At 40.7% G+C, this 15,191-nt stretch overlaps 1 protein-coding gene and 1 long non-coding RNA gene across 4 annotated transcripts in view; one reads left to right on the forward strand and one right to left on the reverse strand.

Moving 5' to 3' along the window:
• Positions 1 to 10,907, reverse strand: part of Golm1 (golgi membrane protein 1) — a 77,225-nt gene extending 66,318 nt beyond the window's left edge. For 2 of the 3 annotated variants that reach the window (XM_048800460.1, XM_048800459.1), the window contains exon 1: positions 10,888 to 10,907. The gene's annotated coding sequence lies outside the window, so the exon portion shown is untranslated. Of the gene's footprint in view, positions 1 to 10,324; positions 10,592 to 10,887 lie in introns of those variants that run through there. The other variant, XM_015506078.2, reaches the window with a different exon arrangement.
• LOC125615935 overlaps positions 10,591 to 15,191 on the forward strand; it is a 75,442-nt gene continuing 70,841 nt past the window's right edge. The window contains exons 1-2 of the long non-coding RNA XR_007346543.1: positions 10,591 to 10,752; positions 10,915 to 11,013. This is a non-coding gene — a long non-coding RNA (uncharacterized LOC125615935). The remainder of the gene's footprint in view (positions 10,753 to 10,914; positions 11,014 to 15,191) is intronic.

Consider the following 15,191-nt stretch of genomic DNA (forward strand, 5'->3'; position numbering starts at 1 on the left):
GGAGTGGTAAGGGGATGGGACACATATGTAGAATTTTCCTACATATTTTTATAATACTATCTTATTACCTATACAATACTTGTGAAAAGAAAAGGTTACAAACAGCATGACAGGAAGTCAATTTTGAATAGATTCTAGAACAGAAAAATTTGACTTTATCTGCTAATCTTTTAGATCTCTTGTCAATTTTCACTTATATTTCCAGGACTCATTATTTTTTCTTTCTTTAGTTTGGTACTGGGTATTGAACTCAAGGGCACTTTACCACTGAGTTACAACCCCAGTCATTCATATATATATATATATATATATATATATATATATATATATTTTTTTTTTTTTTTGCGGGGTTATTAGAAATTGAACTCAGGAGCACTCAAACACTGAGCCATATCCCCAGCACTATTTTGTATTTTATTTAGAGACAGGGTCTCACTGAGTTGCTTAGTGCCTCGCTTTTGCTGTGGTGGGCTTTGAACTCATGATCCTCTGGTCTCTGCCTCTCGAGCCACTGGGATTAAGGCATGTGCCACCGCATGCACCCAGCTGCAAAAAAAACCCCGATCAATTAATTAATTAAATTGCCATTACAAAAAAATAAATAAATAAAATTGTTCATCCATTTGGAAATCCTTTCTGATGTAAGGAGTAAGGAAATACAGTGAGTACAGCTTCTCGCTCCCTCTAATGCCTAGCAACCCCCGCCAATGAATAACTGAATTTTAATCTAGTGCTTTGAACAGCTATCATTGTCATATACTAACTCCCCTAAGAATATATTTTCAGGTGGGACCCTTGCAAGACCTGGTGTTATTCCAGCAGATAAAAGTTGGCAGGTAGGTGTACCGTAAATCTGAAAGCAGAAAAAGACTTGATTCTTACTTCAAGGGAAACATACAGGTGACTGTTTAATAGTCTCCTTCCTTCACCAGTCAATAAAATACTAAGCAACTCCCCTGAGTCAGGTGTGGTGTGAGCACCAGAAAGCTCAGGGTAATGTTAAGGGAACAAACTGAAAGCACATAGCCCTATGGATTCCAGCCCCACCTCTCAGGAGCCACAGGACCTTCCTGTGCTTCATTGACCCCCTCATGGGGTTATCAGGAGCACAAATGAGTTAATATATGAAAAGTGCCTAGAACCATAACTGGCACATAGTAATTGCTCCATAAATGCTGACTATTATTAGGGGTGGAAAGATGAGTAACAGACCACTTCTGGATTCAATCTTTCCTACTTCATGAGAAAAAGGTGGTGAATGTATTCTTTCTACAACCATTCTACCTTACAGTACACCACCATCTGCTCTCCTCCTGTTGGCTCTGCTGTGCACTGAAACATGGCTGATGGCCATCGCCCGGAGCTGAATCATGGATGCTGCCATGGTGGCAGACATCTCAGACTACAACTTACAAAAAGGAAGCCCCTCACTATGACCCAGTACTTGGCTGCCCAGGAAGCTGTACAGACAGCAAAGTCAGAAGTACCCTCAGCTCCCAGTGGGAGCAAATGCTGCCAGAGTAAGAAGACAGCCAGGAAGAAAGAAAAGCAAACACTGAGCCTTCAGACCTGCAAGGCCCTTCATCATTGGCCTCTAGGGGTATAGAAACCACTGCAGCTGAATGACAGGGACCGATCTGGAGAGAAGTGACAAGACTATGAAGACTGAGATTAATAACTCAGAGCCAGAGTTTAAGATGGCCAGATTCTTTAAACACTTTCCTATCCCCAACTTCAGAATTCATGTGAACTGGGAATGCAACAGAAGGCAGTAGGACATACACCACATCAAACAAACACATTAACATACTCTTCTTAGTTTAGGCTTCAGAATGTGTTTTATCTACTGTTTGATTATGTGCATCTGACATACTAAAAAAATCATGAGCCTAAATCAAATCAGTTAACCTCTGTGAAACCCCTTATGGGCATGTTTCTGAGTTAAAAGTCTCTTGATAAATTAAAAAGAAAAAAAAAGCCACGAAAAAAACTATAGAGCCTCACCTACTGGCTTGAATTTAAAAATTCAACCTTGTTTGCCCATAAAACAAAAAAGTTTTTATAAGAGAACAGAAAGGGGCCGGGCATGCAGTTTAGTGGTAGAGCATGTTCATGAGGCTCTGGGTTCCATTTTGAGCACGAAAGTCAGAGAGAATAAACAGAGGCCACTAATAACTTTTTAAAAGGAAAAGCAAATGAAATGGACAACTTGTCAAAAATGCATGAGCCCCCAGACCTCTTAAATACTTTTAACAACTTCCTTTTCATACGTTGTTTTTAATCATATAGCCAAATATCTATATGAACAATCAGATCAGAGGAGCTTGGCCAACCAACACCAATCCAGAAACAATCTAGTTTCTCCAAACAGTGTCAGGGCCACACCTCCATCTGTTCTCTCAAGAATGGCCCCACCCAAGCTGGACAATCAGAATTCCTCAGCAGGAAGTTCAGAAATCCCTGCAATGAGTACATGGGCCCCAGCAAGGACCTGGCCACCAGATTTTTCTGACAGTTTTAAACACTCTACCCCATCTCAAGAATATTTCTGAAACAAGGGTCTGCAAACTACTGCCCATTGGTCTACCCAGCATTTTTCTGTAAATCAAGTTTTACTGACACAGCGAGCCCCATCCTTTAAGTATCCTCCAGAGCCACTTTCCAGCTACAAGGCAGACTGGACAGTTAAAACAGCGTATGGGGTCATTATTTATTGTGTATAGGGTTATTATTTATTGTGAGGTTTAAACATTTATCTTCTGGCCATTTAGGAAATGTTTGTCAACTCCTCCTCTATATAATGAGGATTAAATGATCAAGTCCACAGTACTTGCTGAAGCTGCTTTACGAATTTACCAGGAAGAACATGGAATCCCCTCCTCCTACTTCCTCAATCCCAATTATAAACACCGTGTTTTCACCAACTCTGGAAGCTGACAGTTTCTAGAAATTAAAACTTTAAAAATGAGAATGATATTTAGTGTTAGGTGGTGGAAATGGCAAAAAGTGAGGTGGATGAGTAAAAATGAGTAAAAGAACCAAAGTCCTTCTTGTTTTATCCAGCACGTGGGAGTTTTCTGAAGAAAGGTCTTCACACCTGGTCTCCAAGAGCACATCACAGCAGGTGCTTCCAAATCTTCCCTTTAGTTCAGGAGTCCCAAGCTACAGCCCAAGGGTCAAATCCTGCCAGTCACCCATGAGCTAAGAACAGTTGCTACTTTTTTTTTAATATTTATTTTTTAGTTGTAGTTGGACACCATACCTTTATTTTATTTATTTTTAATGTGTTGCTGAGGATTGAACCCAGGGCCTCACACTTGTTAGGCAAGTGCTCTACCACTGAGTCACATCCCCAACCCCAAGTTGCTACTTTTTTTTAATGATTGAAAAAAGTTCAAATAACAATGTCATGACAGGTGAGAATTACATAGTTAAAACCTGCGTTCATAAGTAAAGTTTTACAAAAACACAACATGCCTGTTTACTTACTCACTTGTCCCTTATTCCAAGACCCTCTGTGGATACAAAATCTAAAGATGATCAAGTCCCTTATATAAGCAGGGATAGTATTTGCACATATGTTATACATACCTTACTCTTCAAGTCATATCTGAACTACTTACAATAAACAATACAATGTAAATGGTATCAAAATAGTTCTTATAGTGTATTGTTAGGGGATGTCTCTGTCCCCTCCACCATGAGGTGAGTAGCTCTGCTCTACTTCATGATGATCATCCTTACATCTGCACCAACTTAACAGGGCCAACCAACCATGGACTGAAACCTCTGAAACAATGAGCCAAAATAAATCTTTCTTCCTTTAAATTGACTTCCTCAGGAATTTTGTAACACCGACAGAAAGCTAACACACAGCTTATCTGAATATTGTCTATGGCTACTGGGTTAAAACAGGAGTTGAGCACTTGTAACAGCATGTGGCCTGTAAAACCTAAAATGTTATCTGATCCTTTACAGAAAAGGGTTGCGCTCTCCTCCAATACAGTTCAATGGTTCTCAAAGTGTGGTTCCAGAGTCAGCAGCATCAGCATTACTTTGGAATTTGTTATAAATGCAAATTTTCATGAATTTATTGGGATGACACCAACTACTATGTATAACCATAAAGCTCTGAAAAAAAGAAGAAGAAGAAGAGGAGGAGGAAGAAGAAATCAAGAAGGAAGGAAGGTAGAAAAAAAGAGAGGGAGGGAAAAGAAAAGAAATTTTCTGGCCCCACTCCATCTACCAAATCAAAGGGAGGAGGTAGGGTAGTGGTGACAACAGATGAAGACAATGCTGATGAAAGATTAAGGCCCACTCCCTGTTCTCTTGTTCACTCTTGACAAATCTTTCCAGCCACACTTGTCTACTGCTCTTGACTATGTTTAAACAGAAAGGTATGATAGAGAAGGTATAGTGTTTATCTTTGGAGAAATACCTGCATTTCCCTACCATTTAGGGGTTGAGTTTTTGTTTGTTTTCCCAGCTCTTCTTTGGCCTTTTGGGTTTCTTCCATTACTGCCTCCTACCTTCCATCCATAGAGAGGCAGCAACAACTTTTTCCCTAAATCTTATCTATACTGTCTGCTCTATAGAAACAAGGTTTCTTTTTATTTCTCTGAGAAGAGTAACCTAAATTGGACTCCATTTAAAGCAACTTCCTAGTCTAAGGTTCTTCTCCCTTTGAGCATTTGAATCAAAGCTGCTCTGAGGTATGTACGAAGCTATCTATTCAAAACTATCAGAATGAAAAGACAGCTGGGTCCTCAGCAGCACAGCTTCTATGAGGACTCTCCCAACTGATACAGAAAAAATGGGGAGAAGACAAGGAATACTCTGTCTACTGCCCCAAAATCAATTACAGAGAGCAAGAAATAATGGGCTAGAAACCTCCAATTCTGACAACACTAATTAGAGAATCGTAGTTTTAAATATTTTGTCTAAATCAACTGATCATTAAGTGTATTAAAATTCTGTCCATTCTAAGAATTCAGCAAGGCAAAATACGAACTGGTAAGAGCGAATGAGCCATCAAAATCCTAGCCCCCCAAACTGAATCCCCAAATGACTGCAGTCCTGGCCAACATCATATGGAGAACCACCTGGTTGAACCCATCAACCCACAGAAGGATGGCAATAAAAAAATGATGGTTTAAGCTTTCAAAGTTTGTTATTGTGAATCCTGGTGTTGTGGCACACACCTGTAACCCCACTACTCTTACAGGCTGAGGCAGGAGGACGGCAAGTTCAAGGCTCGCCCTCAGCAATTTAGTGAGACACTCATCTCAAAATAAAAAATAAAGAGAGCTGGGGATGTAGTAGCTCAGTGGTGGAGAACCCCTGAGTTCAATCCCCAGTGCTCCCCCTTCCTCCCCAAAAAATGTTTGGAGGAAAAAAAGTTGCAAAATGATATGTAAAAAACCATGCCCCCCACCCCAGCTTTTTTTTTTTTGCAGTCCTGGGGATGGAACCTGGGGCCTTGCACATGCTAAGCAAGCACTCTACTACTGAGCACTGCCCTGTTGATAAATTTTTAAAAACACATACTGTATGTGAATACATTTTTCATATATAGAATGTATATCTAAGGAAGGGTGCATACAAGTTGTACAAAGAGAGAGTGGGAAAGAGAAAGAATGATGTTTTCCTATTCAATCTCTTTTTTTTCCCCCTCAATCAGCTTTCTTCTAAATATAAAAACCAAAAGGAACAATGAAAAAAAATTAAGATGTAAGGAAGATAGAAAATTGTAACATTAGCAAGCCTTGAAGCTGTATTTCTAGCATTCCCGTAGTATTTTACAGCTTCTTCATTTATTATAACAAAAACAAAAACATTAGTACCATATGTATACCATAAGAAACAGAAAAAACTGATCTCATTCAAACCCACTTGAATTATGATTTTAAAGTGAAAAAAATCTGTACTCTCAAGGAACACAAAGACCCAGGACCCTGCCTTGAGCAGGCAACATTTCTAACTGGGTGACATGGGGCAATTACTCATTTCCAAACCTCTTGGCTTATCTGTAAGGGTAAAATTAAATGTGAAAATTAAATGAAAACATCAAAGAAAGCATTTACCATCAAGTAAAGGCTCAACTACAAGGGCCTGCTGTGGTATTACTTGACCTTTCAGTCTCCATTAAAAAAAAAAAAAAGTGGGAAGACCAATTATACCTGCCTTCATGAGGTTCTTCTGAGGATGCAATAAGAAAATTACAATTTGAGGCTGAAGTGAGAGACCACTGTATACTGGCAGGGCACACGCATCCCAGAGGGCAGAGAAGATGCTAGAGAGGAAAAATCCTAGAAATTATATAAGTGTTGGCGAGGATGTGAGGAAAAAGGTACACTCATACATTGCTGGTGGGACTTCAAATTGGTGCAGCCAATTTGGAAAGCAGTATGGAGATTCCTTGGAAAGCTGGGAATGGAACCACCATTTGACCCAGCTATTCCTCTTCTTGGACTATACCCAAAGGATCTAAAAATAGCATACTACAGGGACACAGCCACATCAATGTTTATAGCAGCACAATTCACAAGGCTAAACTGTGGAGCCAACCTAGATGTCCCTTAGTGAATGAATGGATAAAAAAAAAAAAAATGCGGCATTTATACACAATGGAATATTACTCAGCACTAAAAAAGAACAAAATCGTGGCATTTGCAGGTAAATGGATGGCATTAGAGAAGATAATGCTAAGTGAAGTTAGCCAATCCACAAAAAACAAATGCTGAATGTTTTCTCTGATATTAGGGGGGTGACTCAAAGTGGGGTAGGGAAGGAGAGCATGGGAGGAAGATATTTCTAGACAGGGAAGAGGGGTGGGAGGAAAAGGGGATTAGCAAGGATGGTGGAATGTGATGGTTATCATTATACAAAATACATGTATGAAGATTTGAATTTGGTGTCAACATACCTATATACAAACTGAGATATGAAAAGTTGTGGTATATATGTGTATTAAGAATTGTAATGCAAAAGAAAAGAGTACATGTATAATGGCATAATTTGGCATAAACATATTTTATATACAGAGATATGAAAAATTATGCTGTGTAATAAGGATATTATTATATGTGTAATAAGGATTGTAATGCATTCCACTGTTGTCATGCATTTAAAAAATAAAAAAAGGAAACTACATTTCACTATACAAGTATGACATGCAATGCTGTATGTATCATGTACACAAATTATTTTATGCCATACTGCATCATATTAGTAGTAAATATTTATCACCATAAAACATCACTAGTAGTAATGTAAGCAGAAACTAACACTGCATCCTCACTGTGTCCCTCTGTCAGAGGATCACCTGTCAAAAACCACTGAGGTGGGGCCTGGGGTTATGGCTCAGTGGTAGAGCAGTGCCTGGCATGTGTGAGGCACTGGGTTAGAGTCTCAGCACCACATACAAATAAATGAATAAAAATAAAGGTCAATCAACATCTTAAAAAAAAATAAAAACAAAAAAAACACCGAGGTGCCTGAGGAGTAAGGCACGGGTGGACAGGGTCACCTACTTCCCTTCCTTCACCTTCAGCACAATGCAACTATTTTAGTTGGCACATGCACAATGGGATAGATGGGTGGATTATCAAAATTTTGGAAAGGACAGGATGCTTTTAAGGTTTCCATAAAAACACAAATTAAAGTTATACTTAAAGGCAACATGGCTGAAAATACACATGCTTAACACCGAGTCAGTTTTGCATGAACCACATCTCAAAGTAACAACCATGATGATGTAATCAGATCTGAAGAGAAACAGGCCCAAAACACTCAAGATTATGAGAAAACATATGGAATAAGGTTTTACCTCCACTGTCACTGGCAATGAATCCAGCCCTAAGTGTATATGGGCTTCAAGATACAATATAACCACAATTAGTATATATATCTAAATATATATAATTTATAAGTAACAATCACTCATACAGGGAAATGCTTTAAAAAAAGGCTTTTTTACCAATGAGAATGATCAAAAAAAATTTTTTTGAAACCACAGCAATTTATAATATAAACCAGAGTAATCATATAATATTTATATATGTAAATTTTTGTCAGAAACTAATTAATCTTCAATATCTTAACAGGGGACATTCTATTAATATAATCCTTTAGGGTGTTAAAGGAAAATAAGATCAAGATGTAAAAATCTGAAATGACATGTATTTTTAATGTATGAAGCCAAAGAGACTTTGGGGATTTAGGAAATACTTCTTAAATTTCAAGTGAAGTCTCTCTTTTAACCTAGTTTCATCAGTAACTTGAAAAGTCTGAAAAAGAAAATGACAATAATCTTCAATGAACTTTTGTGGTGAGACAGAGTGCAAGTGAAATATCACTCACTTTTCTAAGGTAAGAGCATAAGCATATTAAGACCATTCCCACTTTTCTGCAGATGGTTAGACAAATTTTCTAGTTTTTTTCCTTCTTCTTTGTAACAAAAAAGAAGTGTTTTTAAGAAAAAATAAAAATGAAATAGAATTAAAGTCAAAGGGACAGAATTCTCAACCACCTTCTGTCCCTGGCCACCCCAGGACTCTTGAGAATCAGAACTGGTCTTCTAGAACCAGGCTGTCTTAAAGCTACCTTTTAGTAACAGTGCTCAACAGGACCTGCTAAAATGCTTCTCCATCCTCCCACCTCATCCACACAGAGGCATCTCTCCCAGGTTCTTTCCCAAGACAAAACAGCTATCCCCTCATGCTGGGGAAGGTGGCCTTATAAACAAAGGGCTACTGCAGGTTGCCTGTCAGGGTCCTATGTCCTCACTGCTGTTTCTGTTCCATCCCTCAAAAAAAAAAAAAAGGAAAGAAAAAGAAAATGAAGAACATTTCCATTTCCATTTCTAAATGTAGCCAGCAATGAGAAAGCTTTAGCTCCTAATGGCCAGGTCATTGGCAACTTGACCACCCTACCTTCACAGTACTCCTTTCCTTTCATTTCTTTCATTTTTGTGCAAAGCCAATTTTGAAAAATGTGATAACCTCTCCTCAGGATGAAATATGTCTTAAAAGCAAACGTTTTAAACTTCCTAACAATTCAATTTATTTTTGTCCATCAACACCTTAAAAAGGGTCTGGCCTAAGAACAGTCTGTCTTAGCAAGTTAATGGTTTCTGCTTGCAAAGAAATTAAAAATCATTCTTCCTCAATAGCATGAGCTTAGTTTACTTGTTTCGTAACACAAGCAGAAAGAGCTAGAATGCTTTCAGAGACCCACAAGGACTAACGATAAGATACTGTATTCCTCCCCAGGTCTCATGCCCCCCAAATTCAGAAATACCAAAACTGTCTAAATTTGAGCTAATCTGGTGGCCAGCAATCAGAGACATTCTAACACTCCTAAATATTTTATCAGGCTGTTATACATCTTATTTATCCAACCCAAGATCTTCAATTTTTGCATAATTATAAGGCCTAGAGACCCCAAATCAGACAAAGGAAACCTCATGCCATGGAAGTCATACAAGTTTGGTTTTGCAGGCATGGAGATGAGACATCTGAAAATGGCTAGGTCATCATGGCCCTCCAAACATAATGATTCTTAAACTCTACTGAAAAGAATATTTATCAAAATTGGTAATTTTTTTCCCAATTTTCCTTTGCTTTTTAAAAAAATCACTAAAAATATTAAATAGGGTGTGAAATAGTGTTTAAAACCTCTGGCGACGATTTTACAGCCGACAAAGTTGTGTGGCTCCTGCATCCTGGCAAACGTAGGAAGCACGGGTTAGAACCCGGAGCATCAGCGGAGAACCCGCTCCAGCTGGGCTCCAGCCGCGTGAAGGGAGGACCCGGAGCCAAACTCCGGGTCACCTGCCAGGTCTCGACCGCCGCAACGTGGGCACCCGCGGCCGCCCAAGAGCGCCTAGGGTGGAGGGAGGAAGAGAGGCCAGCCCTTTGGCCCTCGTGCAAATCTTGCAGCAGAACTAGAACGAGTGTGACTTAGGGGTCGCCGCACGCTTTTGATTTTGGATGCCGACACCCGTGACAAACCTCAGAACAAAAAGAAAGGCCCCGCGTGGCCCGAAATTGGCCTTCATGGGGGGGAGCTCGCACAGCCCTCACCGAAGGGCCAGGGGGCCGCGCGCCCGACCTTGGGGATCCAACCAAAGGGTCCGGGTAGCCTCGGGCTGCTACCGCGCGCGAAGATGCGGCGCCAGCCACGAGGGCAGCGGGTAAAAGGCTGCAGCGTCCGCGCGAGCCTGGGGGAGTCTCCAGGGACCCGCGCGAGGTCTCGGAGGTGCCGGGCTGAGGAGGAAAGGAGAGGGATCACAGGAAGCCAGGGACGCGCGCCACCCACTCACCTCCTTCCTAGGCTCCGGTGACCGCTTGGCGCTCTGCAGCCCAGCTCCAAGGCCGCCCGGGCCGGTTTTCGCCACCGTTGCCTACCTCGAGCTCGGACCCGCTCCGCGCAGTGAGCCCCGCGCCTCCGCGTCCAGCGCAGCCGCGTCTGTGGCCTCCGCAGCGCGAGTCCCCGCCCCCGGGCAGCGCCGCCGGCGCGGATGGCGGAGGCGGCGCCGGGAGCTAGAGGTGGCGAGGCCCGGCCGCGCGCGAATGTCTGGCCTCACGGTGCGCGCACCCCAGGCGGTGCCCGCACCTCCGCGGGAGCCAGAAAACCTGTGGCACACCCCCTCCCCCCACTGCAGGCCTCTGAGGAACGTGTGGAGCCAGGAAGCGGCGGAAGAGAAAAAGTCCCTGGGCTATACCCACCTCCCCGGGAATGTTCTCGAATGTAAGACCAACCACGCCCAGCGCCACACACCTGCCACACTCTCGTCGTCATCTTTTCTGGTCTGGGTCAAAACTGCCCAGTGTAAGGGGGGCGGGGGTATCAGGGAGAAACAGGTTTCAGGAGGTCTATACTCACCAAAAATTGTCTTGTTTCCCCTACCAGGCGTTGCCCTGTGACCATCAGTTCCTAGGCGCCAGCGAGCGTGATCTTCTAAGGACTAAGGATGACGCCTGGGAATCTGACTTTTAAACAGCGCCTCAGGTAATTCTTAAAACGTACCGATGCTTGAGAGGCATTGTGAGGCCATACCTCCCAGAGAGGATGCCACAAAACTAATGACCTCCAAGGTAATCATGCTAGAAAATTCTGAAGCAATGATTCTTAACTGGCAGCACTGGCTAGACATCCATTATTTGGAGAGGAGTTTTTAAAGCGTTCAGATGCCAGGGTCCCACTTGCAGAATTGTGAAACTGAATAATGATTTTAAGCTTTCCAGATATTTTTAGTATGGCCAAGACATAGAACAGTTCTATTATCTTTTCAAGCTTTCCTAGCTCTGATGTCTGAGAAAGGAAGCCCCTTCCTCTGCACCTCTCTTAAATCCCAACCACAAAAAAACCCTAGCAGTCTGGGACTACATATAGTTCAGTGGTAAAGTGCTTGCCTTGCATCCATGAAGCCCTGTATTGGATCCCAGCACTGCAACAACAACAAAAAGGAAAACACGAACTCACAAAGGGAATTTTCTCACAGCTAAAATAAAATTTAACCAGAACAAAGATTTGCCTTGAAAAAGGTGACCAAGGTACTTCACTATCACTTTAGCATGAGTATCTTAAACTTCAGGAAAGATATCTTTATGAGCCAACCTCTTGGCCAAATTAATAAGGGACAAGAAACAATGAAAAAGATAAGTGAAACAAAAGGAAAGGAAATAAAGAGAAGAGCTGACAATGTATGTCCCCTATAGGGTAATGTTCTACTCTATTCCAAAGTGAGATTTTTTGGTACCTGTACCTGTTAAGCTGTTGCCCAATGAGACCAAGCTTTGAAAAACTGAGTCCATGTTGGACATCAGCCTTGGCTTTGCTGATAAGGTTACTTATATCACCTCACTCAGATCTTCTTGTGTCCTTAAGTAATCACACTCAGGATTTTGGGACAGGTATAGTAAATTCCCTTTTTTGCCCCTTTCAGCTCTCCTGGTATGTTTTACATTCTTAAACTGGTGAACCATAACTTCCATCTCATTTGCTTCTAAGTAGGTCTCCATTAGTGTCTCTCATTTATCAACAACTAATTAGTCAGTGATTCTTAAACACATTATGGAACAGGTCCATATGTCTAGGTGCTAAGACAGCTGGCTGAATTAGCTTTATCTTTACCAAAGGAGAATCACTCATTTTCACAAATTTTCATTAGATTCTTTTGACAATATTTGGATTTTTTAAAATACAGTTTTAAATAGATATATATAGCACATGTATGTGTACGTTTAAGCATTGGATTTACATTCCTTATAAACTCCCTCTATTTTCTCAAGTTATGTCACCCAAAATATTTAACCTAATCAGTTGCTGACCCTAAAAACTCAGTTGTGGTTGGTTGCAATAGGTATTCACATTTTGCTTATTCAGCATCCTTTCCCCTCATTTGTTAATGGCACCTGATTTTCACACAAGAGCTGCCTCCCTGATATCCAAGGATTGCAGCCTTGATAGGACAGTCATTTAATGCAATGTCCTTCCCTGGTCAAGGGGTAGACCTTATGTTAGTTTTCTATTGCTGCCATAACACATTATCACAAACCTAATAACTTAAAATAGCACAAATTTTGTAGGTCAGAGGTCTCACTTGTTAAAATAAAATCAAGGTGTTGGAAGAGCTGTGTTCCTTTTTAGGCTCTAGGGAGGATCTATTCCCTTGCTTCTTCCAGCTTGTAGAGGCTGCCTTTCTTTATCTCGCCAGCAGTGTTGCATCTTTCTGCTTCTGCTTCTGTAGTCATGTCTCTTTAATCCAGCTGGTAAAGGGTTGTCCCTCCTCAGGACCCTTGTGATTACATTGGTCCTACCCAAATAATTCAGGATCACCTCCCTGCCTCAAGATCCTCTACTTGTGCACTTTTACCACATAAGGTATCATTCAGAGTTTCTGGAAAATAGGACATGAACATGTTTAATGGGGCATTATTCTGCCTACCACGGACCCATTACTTCAGATGGTCCATTATACTCTGCTCCTAGAATGAACACAGCAACATCTCAGGACTGAGAAGCATGGATGTGCAGCCATCTTGTCAAAGATACCCATCCTTCTTGGTACATCGACCTGTGGGTCTGATAGCTGTGCATCTTCAGTTTTTGCTTTAATTCCAGAACTAGAATTTGCTAGAACTAAATGTAATACATGTAAAGTAACATAGGTACAATTCCAATCAAGGTTCTTGGTTGCAAACAACAGAAGCAGACTCTTTTCCTTAATCTTAAGAAAAAGAGAAATTGATTGGACAATTGTCAAGATCTCACAGACTCAGTGGTAAGAATTTTAAAAATCAAATTGATTGATTTCTGATCAACTTAGAGAACCTTTAGAGAGCTAAAAACACTGCAAAAATAACTAGGTGGGAAGAATTCATGTAGCATATGCACCATACCTTGCTATAGCTTTAAGGAATAGTACCTCTAACTTTTTCACATCATTGCCACACTTGCTCAAGATACAAAATGAGTTTCCAGTGGAAGGAGTATGATTTGTATGCTTATCCCCCAGGCTAGCAGAGAAAAGTCTTCTCGTTTCTGTAGTGGAAAGTGGTCACTAATTCTCATCATGACTCCACACCATGGAACATTCTCAAAAAAGGAGATCAGGATGCCCATTAAAAAAGGAAATGGAACGTCAGCAGGCAAATGTCCTCCACAAATATTCTAAGAGAGATTCAAGAGCTGTGAAAGTTCAAGGAAGGGAGAAGTTATAACTGTTCAGGAAAAGTGGTAAAGACTATAGAGATGGTGAAAGTAGAACAGGGCTGACCTATAAAAGTAGAATCAAGCCACATTTGCAATCAAAAACGTTCTAATAGCGACATTTAAAAAGTAAAAAGAAATAAGTAAAAATAAGCTTGGTTATAATACTTTATTTAAACCAATATACCCTAAATAACTAAAGCTTTGAATTTTACTCTGTGTTTTAAGCTTCTGACACATTTCAGTTCAGACTAGCCACATTCCTGCTCTGAAGATTTTCATTCTTCTGATCTCAGTAGAGCGGGGACCTGGCCTCAATGTGCTCCTGAGGACGTAGCCTCACTCTGCTCCACTCTGCCCCTTTTCTGCCAGAGACCAAGGAACACACCATCCCTATCCACATTTCTCATGGAGAACAAGGTGAAGGATGACCTGAGAAGACAGCAGGGAGCTCCAACCAGAAAGTGTCCAAAGGTAGACCACTGTTTCCCACCTGCTGCTTGGCAGGAGCCTTTCTTCCAGAAGTCAGATAGGGAACAAGAACAATGGAGCCCAGGAGGAGGGAACCCCACATCTTTGGGTCTGTTAACTGCCTTAACCTCCAAAGTTCAGCTAAGTTAAAGGCAAACTTCTTATTTTGCAATTTGGCCTTGGTCCTAATGATCAGGCTGTAGCTATTTCCTCCTTTGTGTGGTGTACTATATGAATTTAGGCACCAATCACATGCATACATGTCCACATGCATTTCTGTATAACTTAACACTCTCTAACAAGAGAGCCCACTATAAATAAGAGATAAAGGAAATCAGAATCTGTAGGGTGCCTACTGTTTGCCAGGTAATAATCAACATATTATTGAATTGTGATATCCTGTCTGCAATATATATATAAATAAATTTTAATAATGTATTTTATCTAACCCACTATATCCAAAATATCATTTCAACATGTAATTAAAATAATAAAATATTAATGAGATTTTACATGCAACCAAGTATTTAGTATAAGACGTAGTGCTCCAGTTTTTCTAATTAAAATTTAAATTGAATGAAGTTAGCAGTGGTTTCTAGGGACTAGGGGAGAAGGGGAAATAGAAAGATGTATAATGACTATAGATTTTCCATTTTGCCAGATGAAAAGGTTCTGAAAATTGGTTGCACAACAGTATGAATATACTTAACGTTACTGAACTATACACTTAAGATTAAGGTGGCAAATTTTATGTGTGTTTTACAATTTAAAATTTTAAAATAAGATGAAAAATTCTTCACTTCCTCAGTGGCACCAGTTACATTTCTGCTGAATAGCTGCCATATTGAACTACTCAAGTGTACAAAGTTGGTGTTATCAGTCTGGTCCAATCAGGAATGAGAGAAAACACAAGGAAAGTTTGATATAAAGAACCATTAACTATGACGGCTGGGGTGTGGCCAGCGGTAGAGTGCTTGCCTCTCATGAGGGAGGCACTGGGTTCG

Source organism: Marmota marmota, unplaced genomic scaffold (genome assembly GCF_001458135.2).
Source record: "Marmota marmota marmota unplaced genomic scaffold, marMar, whole genome shotgun sequence".
In the NCBI taxonomy this organism is placed as follows: Eukaryota; Metazoa; Chordata; class Mammalia; order Rodentia; family Sciuridae; genus Marmota; species Marmota marmota.